Source organism: Taudactylus pleione, unplaced genomic scaffold (assembly GCF_031769625.1).
Source record: "Taudactylus pleione unplaced genomic scaffold, aTauple2 ptg000053l, whole genome shotgun sequence".
In the NCBI taxonomy this organism is placed as follows: Eukaryota; Metazoa; Chordata; class Amphibia; order Anura; family Myobatrachidae; genus Taudactylus; species Taudactylus pleione.
In genome coordinates, this window is record NW_028284455.1 from 21,313,855 (window position 1) to 21,327,023 (window position 13,169).

At 45.0% G+C, this 13,169-nt stretch overlaps 1 long non-coding RNA gene across 1 annotated transcript in view; it reads right to left on the reverse strand.

Annotated features, from left to right (window-relative positions):
• Nucleotides 1-11,465, reverse strand: part of LOC148535302 (uncharacterized) — a 52,943-nt gene extending 41,478 nt beyond the window's left edge. Inside the window, exons 1-2 of the long non-coding RNA XR_015875771.1 lie at nt 11,380-11,465; nt 6,385-6,441 (exon numbers count right to left, since the gene is read on the reverse strand). This is a non-coding gene — a long non-coding RNA (uncharacterized LOC148535302). The remainder of the gene's footprint in view (nt 1-6,384; nt 6,442-11,379) is intronic.
• Nucleotides 11,466-13,169: the final 1,704 nt, after the last annotated feature.

A 13,169-nucleotide genomic window follows, 5' to 3' on the forward strand; every position in this document is an offset into this window, starting at 1 on the left:
AATTAGTCCTTATTGTAACAATAGCTTTTCCGGTGGCAGTAGATGCCCCAGTGGCATTATCCCTCAACCCCCCAATGGTAATATCCCTCAGTGGCACTGAACCCCCCCCCCCTGTCCTTCCACCTCCCTTGTCCACTTGACCTTGCCAATAAATCACCCTCCCCTTTTAATAATCTGCCACCCACCACATGCAGAGCGCAGCAGGCCGCGTCACAGTGGGGACTGATCATCGGTCCCTCTGCTGATCTCAGAGCTCCTTAGATCAGTGATTAATGCTTGGAAATTCCCCTTTTTGTGTTGCCTATTGTATCCTTTGGGCTACTTTGAGCAGAATCCATCAGGATCTTGATCCCTTGAACAGATTGATAGTCGTATGTGCACATTGTGTCACCCGGGTTATAAATCTGGAAGTGATGACATTGCCAGTACAAAGATGTTGAAGGATACTGGCAGACGTTCCGAGGCAAAAATGTACGTTAAGAGATATTTGAGATAAGGCCAGTGTTAACGAAAAACAATAAAACATCAAAGCAAAATTTTGTACTGCAGTGTTCCAATTAGTATTTATTTTTAATGTAATTTAACTGACTCATGGAAGCTGGAGATTATATAAACCAAGCACTGCAGGGGCAGAGCTAGGGGGAGCTGTAGGGACACGTGCCCCAACTGCCTGAACGGAGCCGCATATCCCGGAAGGGTCGAATAGTGCTGTTGCTTTTTTAAAAAATTTATTTAAGGCAAATACTTTGCCGAGCACCTGTAATTCCACAGCTATACCGGCTGATGTGAGAAAGCGGTAGCCATTGTGTATACTGCAGGGCCTACCTTCGGGTTAGCCAGTTGAGTCATTGAGTCTGTGTCCTCCTGGGCTCAGAAAGCTTCAGGAGCCTTATGAGGTATACTGCATCACCGCTGTCTGCATCCCACACATGCTTGGAGCCAGTAGGCCAGATTGTAGCTGCTCTATAGACTGTTTGCGTACATGATTAGCTGCTGTTATACAAACTTCCTGCCCAACCCCTGCAAAAATCCCTAGGCCAGCTACACCATGGGACATTTATGTAAACTGAAATGTATAATATATTGCCACAGGAAATATCTCCCTCCACCCCCCAACATCTACTCGGACAAAAAAAAACGTCACTGATTATGTATTGTATGGCTGTCATTGGGGCCCTATATATTGTATGACTGTTACCATGATGTTCTCTGCATTGCATGGTGGTCACTGTGATGCTCTCTGTATTTAAAGGTGGTTACTACGATGCTTTGTGGGGGGTGAGGTCTAGTACAGGCAGTGACATTTACCTTTTCAGTGTTGAAACTATGGAGTCTGCCACAGAACAAATTCAGTAGGTGCTGGCACCTTCATTGAATGGGAAAAACATGCATCTTGCATTCGGTATGCAGTCGGGATGCCAATGGTCTAAATGCCGACCGTCTAATCCTGGCAAGGGTCTAATGACAGGCGTCGAAATCCCGACGCCTGTCATTTTACCTACGCCGGGAGCCCGGCATCTCGATCGAAGAGAAGCCGGGCTCGGACAGCCACTATTGGGAGGGGGGGGGGAGGATTAGGTTAGAGGCTTCTGGGGGGACTTAGGCTTAGGCATGCCCCAGGAGGGTTAGGCTAGGGGAAGGGGGTGTTAGGGTTAGGCATCCCTCCCCAGGACACTTAGCTTTAGGCACTTGGGGGAGAGGTTAGGATTAGGCACCAATAAGGGTTAGTTGGGGGGAGTTAGGTTAGTTAGTACTTACCTTAGTTGCTGTCAGGATCTTCACTGGTGCCGGTCTTTCGGCGTTGGGATTTGAACCACTGGACATGGGTCCGGCGGTAAATCATACCGATCCCTTGCATTCACCCTACAAACATTTCAGTCTTTACAATGTCGACGTCATAGGCAAAACTAAGGGGTGGTCCGGGGGTGTACCGGACCACCGATTAACCTCTACCTCCCAATCACTTGCTCCCCAGCCGTTCTGTGCTGCTGTAACCCCGTGGCTGGCAGCCAGGAGACTTCTTTCTGAGTAGCAGGAGCTAGCAGAAAATGGCTGCTGCCATAGAAGGCTACTTAAAGATGGCCACCGTTGACCAATATGGAGCCAGTGTTTCTTTACTCAGGAGCCCAAAGGGCTTGAGAGAGCAAAAAGTGGTTGGGGATTACCGAAGGAAAGAAGATGAATAGGTGTGTAATGGGATGTACTCTGGCTGGCATAATGTGAATAAGACTCATTACTGTTTCATAATGTGGATGAATTAATGTGTAGCATAAAGCGAATAAGGGGAGCTAATGTGTTGCATAAAGTGAAAAAGGGGAACTACTGTGTGGCGTAATGTGTATAAGGGGCCCTACTATGTGGCGTAATGTGAATAAGGGGTATTACTGTGTGGCATTGTGGGCACTACTGTGTGGAGTTATGTGGCATAATGTCAATAAGGGGTTCTACTGTCTGGCGTAATGTGAGTTGGGGGCACTATTGTGGAGTGTCATGATAAAATGTGAAAGAATATCTGGAGATGGCGTTATCCATGTTCAGCAAAGAAGTAGGTCTATAACTTGTGTATACAGTGGAATCTTTATGGGGTTTGGGAATAACTAGCATTTTTGAGCTGGTGGTTTCAGCATTGAACTCAAATAATAAGTTAAAGAATATATAAATTGAATCATGGTAATCCACATTGCTAAGGACTCCCAGATTGTCGGTTTGGCATACTGGTATGCTATAATGCAAATGAGACACTACTCCAAGCTGTTTTATGCAACAAAATGGGAAATAAATAGGAAAAATGTGGCATTAACTCACAGGGGATGTAGTTATGCTGCGGACGCCAGTCTCAATCCTGACAAGGGAGTTAAGATAGGCATAGAAATACTGATGCCTATCTTAATCCTAACGCCAGAACACCGAAGGATGCCAGCCCAAACGAGGTAAGTCTGGGGCGCCCTTAGCATCAGCCGCAGGTAAGGGGAGGGTTAGGTTTAGAGAGCGTTTCGGGGTTAAGTTTTTTGGGGGAGGGAGGTTAGGGTTAGGCACTCCTAGGGGGGTGGGTTAGGTTTAGGGTGTGGTAAGGGGGGGTTAGGGTTATGCACCCACGGGGAGAGGTTAAGATTAGGCGCTAGGGAGGGGTAAGGGTCTGGGGGGGGACAGTAGGGATAGGTAACTTACCTGCCCTGTCGGGATCTTCTCCCTTCGGGCTGCTGGTGTGGGGATATGAACCGGCAGCTATTCAGCCCCATTCCAACTCCCAGAGCTAAGAGCCAGCAGAGGGTTTGCCTGCAGGTGTGTGGTGCTTCCACAGCACCTGTGAACTGCAATGGTGGGAGACAAGTGAAGCTTACAGCTGCATCTCAGCCGCCATCCGAAGAGGGGAGTGCAGCTTGTGACTGTATGCCCCCGTCCCTTTTTTGTATTAGTCTAGAGGGCATGGATATTTTTAACAGGTTCCCAGGAAGGTTTTTGAAGTATGAACCTCTTCCATTTAACGAAGAGTTAGAACTCCAGATTGTTTTTTCCACAATGTATTCTTGTCCATTTATCACAAAAGGTGGATAGAATGTTTGATACCTCATGGTTGGTGGAATAGGTTTGACTTTGTATCTGAAATTAGTGCCCACGCTGAAAAAGTCGCAGACGCAGACTGTGACACACTTACGTCTAGCTAGCCACTCCTGTTACCTCCCAGGAATGCCCACTAAAATTGCCTTTCTGTGACTAAATTCGTTCTGCGTCCACCAGTGGTAACAATCGGGACAAATATGCAGTGCGCCTTGGACGCATGCGCAGACTGAAAACATCTGCCGCTTGCGTCTGATGCCACAACAGCATCCACCTCTGAATCAGGCCATTTATCTCCAATACAGAACTGACAGGTTGACTTGTTTGTCCACTTGCTACTGATAAATTGTTTGGGCATGAAGAGTTGAGTGTTTTCTTATGTGACTTAGCTTTTGATGTAACTCCTTCATATGCGGAACTTTGGTTTCTGTTGTGATGCCGGGTTGTGGATGGAAACCATAATTAGAAAAAAAAAAAATGAATAATAATGCAACCCACTCCTCTATTAATGTGAATTTAGCCAAGGGAAGTAATTCTATCCATACGTCATCCTCTTCAAGATTCGCGGCAGCCGACCCGGGAATTGAGTGACACTTGTGACTGTTGTTTTCATTTTATTTTATGATCAATTGTTATCAATTAATAAAAATATTTAGTGTGTCCTTTGCTTTAAAATTTAACACAACTTAAATAAACAATCCTTAGGCTTGTTATGCATTTTTATTGCTCACAAAATACATTACTGGGTATATACCAGTAGTGCTAATTTAGACATCTGCGCTAGTTTATTAAAGTTAAGATACTTTCAGTGAAGTGTTACTTCTTTTCAGAAGCTTTATCTACAGTCATCTCTAGCATTTAAAATATCTAATGCTTGGTACACACCTGAATGATTTCACTCACTATTCAACCAACTTTATAATTTTCAGAGCAATTACACAATCGTGAGAACATCTGCTATTGAGTGTACACACTAGTGATTTATTGTTCTAATCTGTACAATTTGTCATAAGATTGTCACAAAGGTGATGTTTTTAAATGAACTATCAGCAGAAATTCACACACTATAAAATGTTGACAAGCAGATAAAGTGTATAAAAACATTTATTAAATAATAAACATATAAAAAGAAACTATAGCTCAGATAATATGACCCCCTCAGAGTGAGACAGAACTTTCATAATTTCCTTTATTCGCAAACACAATTATTTTCTTTCTTTTTTTTTTTCTTGACACTTTTTACCGCTAGATATTAGCCACAGCCATGAGGGCCAAATTTGCACCGAGCTAAGCCAACCTGTACAAGGGTCAGGTGGAGGACCAACTTGTGTGGGAAAGCGAGCTTGGTGACAATCTGGTCTTCTATGGCCGCTATATAGATGACCTTTTCATCATTTGGGATCGGGATATTTGAAGCTACACTCCAGTTTAATTCTTCTCTTAACACTAAGGGGCATATTTAATTCCAATCGAAAAGTCCCGTATTTTTTGCATGCAGGGCTTTTCGCCATCTTCGCTGGTTTTCAATGCGGAAAAGTATCACACGCGTGTCTAATTTTCGCTGTATTCAATTAAAATCGGGAACCGGCGAAACTGTAACATGCGAAAAGTACTGTCAGATTTGGGGAAATCAGCCTGACACCCCCCAAAAGAGGCACTGACATTGGGGGATCACTCTAAATACCCCCGAATAGGCCTGATGAAGGTATTTGGGGTACTTAAATGCTCTCAATAGCTGCTATTTCGCGTCTTTGCAAAAGTGGTGAAGAACAGCATTTACCATGTTTTTTGGCACAAAATAAGTAGTCCCAGCAAATTTGGGGTACCTGAAAATGGGTGCTAGCATATTTTTAAGTTGCTAAAGTAAAGTTTTAAAAATCAGTAAAAATCCATCTGCTGCAAGCACCTACAAACTTAAAAACACCTGGGGCATACTTGGGGACCCCCCTGGAGTCTATTTAGCTAGTTTTTAAGTTTGTCGCCCAACTTTGAACTTTTTCACCCCCAAAGCAAAATTACTTTTTTGGGGTGATCTAAAGACTTTTATTAAATTTTTTTTAACGCAGTTTACCTTTGGGGGACTGTTCCAAGGGTGCAGGTTGGTTCCCGCAGCTTTCCACCCCAAAACCCCAGTTCTGCACTTTTTTTCGACTATTCAAAGGCGAATCTTTTTCGCAGGTCCTACTGCATCGAGTTTCCGCACTGGCAAAAACTATTTGGAATTGAATACGGAGGAAACTTTGCGCATGGTGAAATGACGTCACTCCCGATACTTTTCCGCAGAAAATGACTTTTTGCGGCTAATTGAAAATGGCCCTATCACTTAATATAAGTTCACCCATACTTTTCATAGGAACTAGATTAACTTCCTGGATCTGATCCTGCAAATTTTATATAAGACTACTTATGAAATGACTCTAAAGAAGTAGGCACAAATACCTACCCAAATTTTACTAACCAGATTTCTTGAAATGCAGACTAACAGTATGATCATCTCTATCCATTCCAGGGGTTATATGGAAACTTTAAATAGGGCATATGATGAAATCAAATCTACAAATCGAGAACTCTTACTGGAATCTAAACTCAATAGGCCACATAAAAATAAATCAGAAATAAGAGACCTAGAGGGTTTATGTACTAACAGGAAAAGGTTAAAAAAATGAAAAAGACACTGAAAATTCCTGCACATACCGCTTCTCTGTATGTACTAAAGGTATTTTCGCTGCCTTCCAGTGCTAAGTGCAGGCTACAATATCGCGTTGCCATTGGCACCTATGGCAGCGCTAAGTGCAATAGGTGTTACTAAGGGTAGAGGTCACTAACCGTTGGGTGTCTTCTCCAGCCCTGGCTTCGTCTCCTGTAGTTGCAGGTATCTGCCCCCTGTGCAGCGAAGAAGCAGGATATGAGCCTTGTCACTTTTGTACATTTTCAATTAAGTTTGGACAAAAAAAAAATAATCTCATTGCTGGAGCATGAATAGCTGTCATATACCTTCTGAAATGTGGATGTAACATTGGCAGAACCACCGGAGCTTTTAAATTGAGATTAATGTAGCCAGAGCTGGCCCTAGGCATAGACAAACTAAGCATATGCCTAGGGGCATCCAAGCCTGCCTAGGGCTGATGGAGGTTTGGTGCAGGCACGGCCAGGGCACCTGCTGCTGGCTGGGCAGAGTCTCTGATCCATGATCGGAGCTCAGCTCACAGATCCGATTGGGCCTGGCAGCAGCAAACAGTGAGCGGGAAGCAGCGGAATAGCCGGCAGCAGTTTGCGGGGGCGGAGCACCTGGACGGCGGCTAGTGGTTACAGCCGGCCAGCTCTGAGGCATCACACAATCAGAATGAACTTCTGCTCATGTGCAGAGGCTCATTTAGGACTGTAAGTAAATGGTCGCTACTGCACCATAGGCCTTGTGGAGCTCGGAGTAGTGAGTCACACCTCATGGCTCTGAGTTCCGCCTTCAGCAATCATCACACACAGCTGCGGCCTTCCAGCCAGAGATGGGAAAAGCGGGTCCGCCGCCCGCGGCTTTCTGTACCTTGAGTCAGACAGCTCTGCAGGCTGCACTCAAGTAAAGTAAGTTTGGAACTGGGAGAGGGTTGGGTGCTGTGGTGCTCACTGTTGGGAGAGGGGTGCTCTGCTGGGATAGTGAGGGTGGGTGCTGATACCGTGCTGTGCTGGCCATACCCTTTTTCAGGATCCACCCAAAATCTTGCCTAGGGCACTAATTTGCTGGGTACACACTGGCAGAAATATTGGCCAATCAATATGTATATATCGGTTGCCTGTCGCCCAGTGTGTACAAGCGATTTGTCTGTGAACAACGTCTTTCAAAGACATAGCGCATCGGCTATGCTGCACAGCTGATGGCAAATATATCTGTCCATAGTGCTGTGTATACGGACGGTTGGCAGAGGTCGCGGGGAGGGGGCGCAAACCAGCTAGCGGGACCCGCGACCAGTTGACAGATGATGGTTGTTCAGTGTGTATGAACAAACATCATCTGCAGATATACCTGCAGATCACTCGATCTGCAGATATATCTGTCAGGTGTGCACCCAGTTTAACTCAGCTGATAAATAGTTAAGCCAAGAACACATCCTAGCATCACTATGTCAATGTGGTGGTTCTATCGACTTCACTCCCAATCGGAAGTCCCAACCACGGTGCCGATACGCGCGTACACACCTATACAATCATACTGCTGACATTCTATTTACTACAATCCGCATTGGTAATGCAGATTGTAGTGTGATATTACTGAGTGAATTCGCATTGCGAATTCAGGCAATATCACAGGGATTTACTACAAATCCCTTGCATTGACAGAGCTTGCGAGAAAGCTCTGTCCCTGCGAATCCCCTCAGCACACTAGTCATGGTATTTTCGCAACAAAATATCATGACAAGTGCCCCGCGCATGCACCGACTGGCCGCCCGCTGCTACCCCCTGCGACCGTGGACCCCCCGCGACCGCGGACCCGTCTCCCTTAAATACACTTACCTGCATGATCCGGGCTCCGGTGATGTCCTCCGGTCAGCTGACATCCCATACTGCACTGGGCTCGATCACCTGATGACTGGGCCACAGTGCAGTATGGGAGACCAGCTGACCGGAGGAGGACATCACTGGAGCCCCAAACTCCGGTTCCTGGACTTAGGTAAGTTAATTTTTTTTTTTGCAGTGTATCAGAGTGTGGTCTGTTTAGACCACACAGCTGATCACTGGGGCCGGCTCCAGGCTCTGCTCTCCCCGTCCGAGTGGAGCAGGAGTCCAGTAACCGGGGGAGACCCTGGATAACGCCACCTCCAGGTGGCGTTAGTATCACAGGGCTTTCCCCGGTATTTTTTCACATTTTATTTTTAGTAACTTTGGTCAGATCACATTTCCCATTACAATTATGGGAAATGCGATCTGATACAAAAAATAAGTTATACTTAGGGGTTGGAGTAGAATTTTACAAATTCTACTCCAAGTGCCCTTTAGTAACTTTTGGTGAAACTAAAATAATGTGAAAAGGGTGTGAAAACACCCTTTTTAACTTTATTTTAGTAAAAATAATGTTAATAAATAGAGCCCAAAGGCTTTTATTGACAATTACATTAAGTTTATGCAAAAGGTCAATATTTACAGTGTTGACCTTTCTTTTTCAAGACGTCTGCAATTCGCCCTGGCATGCTGTCAATCAACTTCTGGGCCACATACTGACTGACGGCCGCCCCTTCTTGCCTAATCAATGCTTGGAGTTTGTCAGAATTTCTGGGTTTTTGTTTGTCGACACGCCTCTTGAGGATTGACCACAAGTTCTCAATGGGATTAAGATCTGGGGAGTTTCCTAGCCATGGACCAAAAATGTCAATGTTTTATTCCCCGAGCCACTTCGTTATCACTTTTGCCTTATGGCAAGGCGCTCCATCATCAGGGCCAGATCAAGGCTTGTGGGGCCCCGGGGCAATTAAATTGTGGGAGCCCCCTCAAATAAATTGTCCTCTAACATTTTTCCCATCCAATATGGCCGCAGTGCCCCCCATGATGGACCCCTTAAAGACCCCTTAATCCCAAACTGCACAGTGTACCCAGCTACAGTGTCTCCCCAGCACCCAACCCCTACACTTACCTTTTCTGTTTTCCAGCTGCTCCCAGCGGCTTCTCCGCTGCCTGCTGTCTTTCAGAGGTCGGGCGCAGCACTGCGTGACGTCATGCGCTGCACCCCTTAAACAAAATAAACTTTATTGCACAGATTTGTGCAATGAAGTTTAATTTCAGCGGCTCCCCGAAGGCAATGAGATAGATCCCCATCCCCGAACTGTCCACGTACCGGTAGGTTTACAGTTAGATCCGCTGCCTGTGTCCTGATGATCATACAGCTGGGCAGGCAGCGGTACACCTGTGACACTAGTCCCTCCTTCGCTGACCTTGTGTGTGGGGGCCCCTGGACGACCGCCCCTGTAGTCCCCCCTTAATCCGGCCTTGTCCATCATGCTGAAAAAGGCATTGTTCATCACCAAACTGTTCTTGGATGGTTGGGAGAAGTTGCTCTTGGAGGATGTTTTTGTACCATTCTTTATTCATTTATTACCAGTTATTTATATAGCGCACACATATTCCGTAGCGCTTTACAGAAAATATTTGGCCATTCACATCAGTCCCTTCCAAATGCTCACACACTTACACACTAGGGTTAAATTTGTTGGGAGCCAATTAACCTACCAGTATATATTTGGAGTGTGGGAAGAAACTGGAGTACCCCCACGCAAACACAGGGAGAATATACAAACTCCACACAGTTAGGGCCGTGGTGGGATCCAAACCCACGACCTCAGTGCTGTGAGGCAGTAATGCTAACCATTACACTGTCTGTGCTGAACATGGCTGTGTTCTTAGGCAAAACTGTGAGTGAGCCAACTCCCTAGGCTGAGAAGCAACCCCACACATGAACTTTGTGAAAACCAATATTTGTGTCATTCTCAAAACTTTTGGCCATGGCTGTATAGGTATTATAGATTAATAGTAATTATATATTTGACCATGCTTATAGACATCACATACTGCATATAGGTGTGCAGGGTGTATGCAGGGCCTGTGCAATTTTTTTTGGCACCCTAGGCAAAAAACTTGAGCCTCTTCTCCCCCCTACCCCCACCACCAGTGGTGTCAGTTGCCCAGGCGCCTTTCTAACTGTGGTTAGCGAGCCCTAACCATGGGTTTCTCACACATTTACGCTTGCACTCTCTGAGGGTGCGAGCTGAAATGCCGGCGCCTGTCACATCCTGACGGAGCAACAATTGAATTGCTCCGTCGAGCGTCTTGAAAAAAAATAGGCGCGGGCAAAACATTTGAATCGCCCCCACAGAATGCTTTCCATATGCCCTCTGTGCATACAGGAACGATGCTGCTGCCCTTGTACTATGTAATGTGGTTTAACACTTCCCACTGATTAGATTTCTATAAAGGATGGAAACAGCAGAAATTACTGTATGATGACAGAGTCAGATTCGGTTTTGGACATGCCATGCCAGCCAGTTACTGTGCCCACATGTGACTGCAGCCATAGGTGACACTAAACCGACATACCTGAGAGATGTTGGTGAGCATCACTCACAGAAGATTAAGAATAGGGCAACAAATGCACAAATGTAAATCCAATCTGTGTGACCACAATAGATCACTTTAATACAACTGCAATGTGCCAGCTTCCTCCAGAATTGAAAGATATATATACATATATATATATATATATATATACACCCATATATATATTAGACACATATGGGGGAATTCAATTTAACGTGCTTTTGAATAGCGACGGGAGGGACTCACAAAGCTATTCAATACACTGCGCTGTGTGGTCGAAGAATTGCCGGTTAACGCGTCTATCGCGCCTTAACAAGGGTGTTAAGGCGCGTTAACCGGCATTCTCTGACCAAAGTGTCGGGCGCGCGTCTGTTAGCGCCTCACGCTAAGCAGAAAAAGAGCTGCGCGACCGGCACTTTGGTCGGATTTCTCCTGTCGCTATACAACAGCTTAACACAACTGTAAAACAGACAACTTGTGACTAGTTAGCTGTTATAGAGCTGTAAGTACCAGCCTGCCCTACTGACTAGCACACCCTGAGACTTGTAAATACACAGCCATAGGTTACCTCTTTCTCCTCAGACGTTTGATAAAAAGCTGAGAAGCCTCCATGTGGTGTGTGTGTGTCACACATGCATCAATATAGGAGGGTTATAAGCTCCTTATTTATTGGATAGACAGTGACACCACCCAGTAGCACAGCTATTGCTACAGATAAGGGTGGGTGCAGGACCACTGCATTACCTGTTAGTTAAGCAGTATTATAATAACTCTCACTAGCACTGGAACTCTCCAGACTCCACTGTGTCTCCACTGCAGTCTCAGCAGCCCCGTCGTTAGAGCACACACCACGCCCCCCTCCTGTGCGGATTGGCTGACAAACATATCTGTCTTCCCTCTCCTGTGCTGATTGGACAGTGCACATGCAGCAGGCTTGTTACCCTTCCTGCTGCACCGATAACAACCCCGGGCGGATGCAGACTGAGATTGCCAGAGAAGTGAATGTGTGGGGAGAGGAGACAGTGTTACAGAACAGAAGCGGCTGCCACTAGTGCAGTATACAGAGACATCCTTCATTGTTTAGTTTAATGGACTCAGCGGCGACCTGCAGTGGCCGGCGCCTTTAGGCAGCTGCCTAATGGTAGCACCGGCTCTGGGTGTATGCATTTGCTCACTTGTAATTCATTAGTACATTCTTTGCTGAAAAAGCAAGTGAAAAAACCTAAATATTGGCCAAATACAGTGGAAGCAAACAAAAAAAGGGCGAATATTACATCAGCAGGGAGGACAGTTTACTCACTAGTACGTAGCAAGCCACCTGACCTGGTTTCATTATGCATGCCCACAAAGGCGCTGCTGTTCGTGTAGAATCATAAGATCAGTGTTAGGTGTGTACACACTGCACTTATGGTTCAATCTGGCCCGTTCGAATCGGATGAATATTAAACAGCACATAAAATGCGATCCTTCGATTCAACCAGTTTTCTTTCGACAACACATGAATGAATGTGCATACACACTCTTGCCATATCTCATGAACAGGTCGAAATCGAAAATATGGTCCAACGATTGTATAGTTGTGTTCCCAGCTTTAGCCATGAGTCAGGTGATGTCACATTTATTTACATCACATGACTTAGATCTAGCGCCGGCCAACGGCCTATAGAACTCCAGTGTGTCACGTTATGTTTGTTTACACCACATAACTGTCTCAGACTCCCAGCAGGGGATACTGAATGTACTGCTCTGATGAGACATGTAATGTTTATTGACATCACGTGACAAGTACAGCCGCCCGTCCAGAGCAATATGATCACTGCTATTAATGGTTACTTAAATGACATTTATTATGTCTATACATATGAAGTTATGGGGTTGTCTATTTATGTTATCCTATATATTCAATTAATTTGGTGCTTTATTTGAAGATAATATGTTAATTACTCACAGATTCAGTATACTGTTTGGCCTTATGGACATACCTTTGAAAAAGCTGCCAGTTGATGCAGTGAAATGTGTCATCTGATTCACATTGCCAGCAGCTATTCCATCATAAGAACTTCTGTGATATCTACAACAGTACCTACAGCCTATTTGGGATTTCCAGCCCATCTACTGTGCTTGAAAGGGAACCACCAACTGTGCATTGATATCCATTGCTAATCAATATCCAGACCCCCGCAATATCTCCACGAAACTGGCAACACTATTACCTAAAACTGGACATTTGTTCATTCAAAAGGCCATATACCTAATTTTAGATTCATATTATACCTATATCAATACCAACAGGCTAATTGGAGGACAAGGAATCCTTATTGACATTTATTTAACTAACCATAGACTCAAAATTATGATATGTTATTGGTTTTTTATGTTTATTAGTTAATAAATGTTTATACATTGTATCTGTTTCGTCATCAACTGATGTAATTGGCCTCTATGCCATTGTGCTCTGTTTATATTGTTACATTATTTATTCTTTGGAGACTGACTCCCTCCTTTAATACAGCTGCCTTGGTAGAGGCACTGAA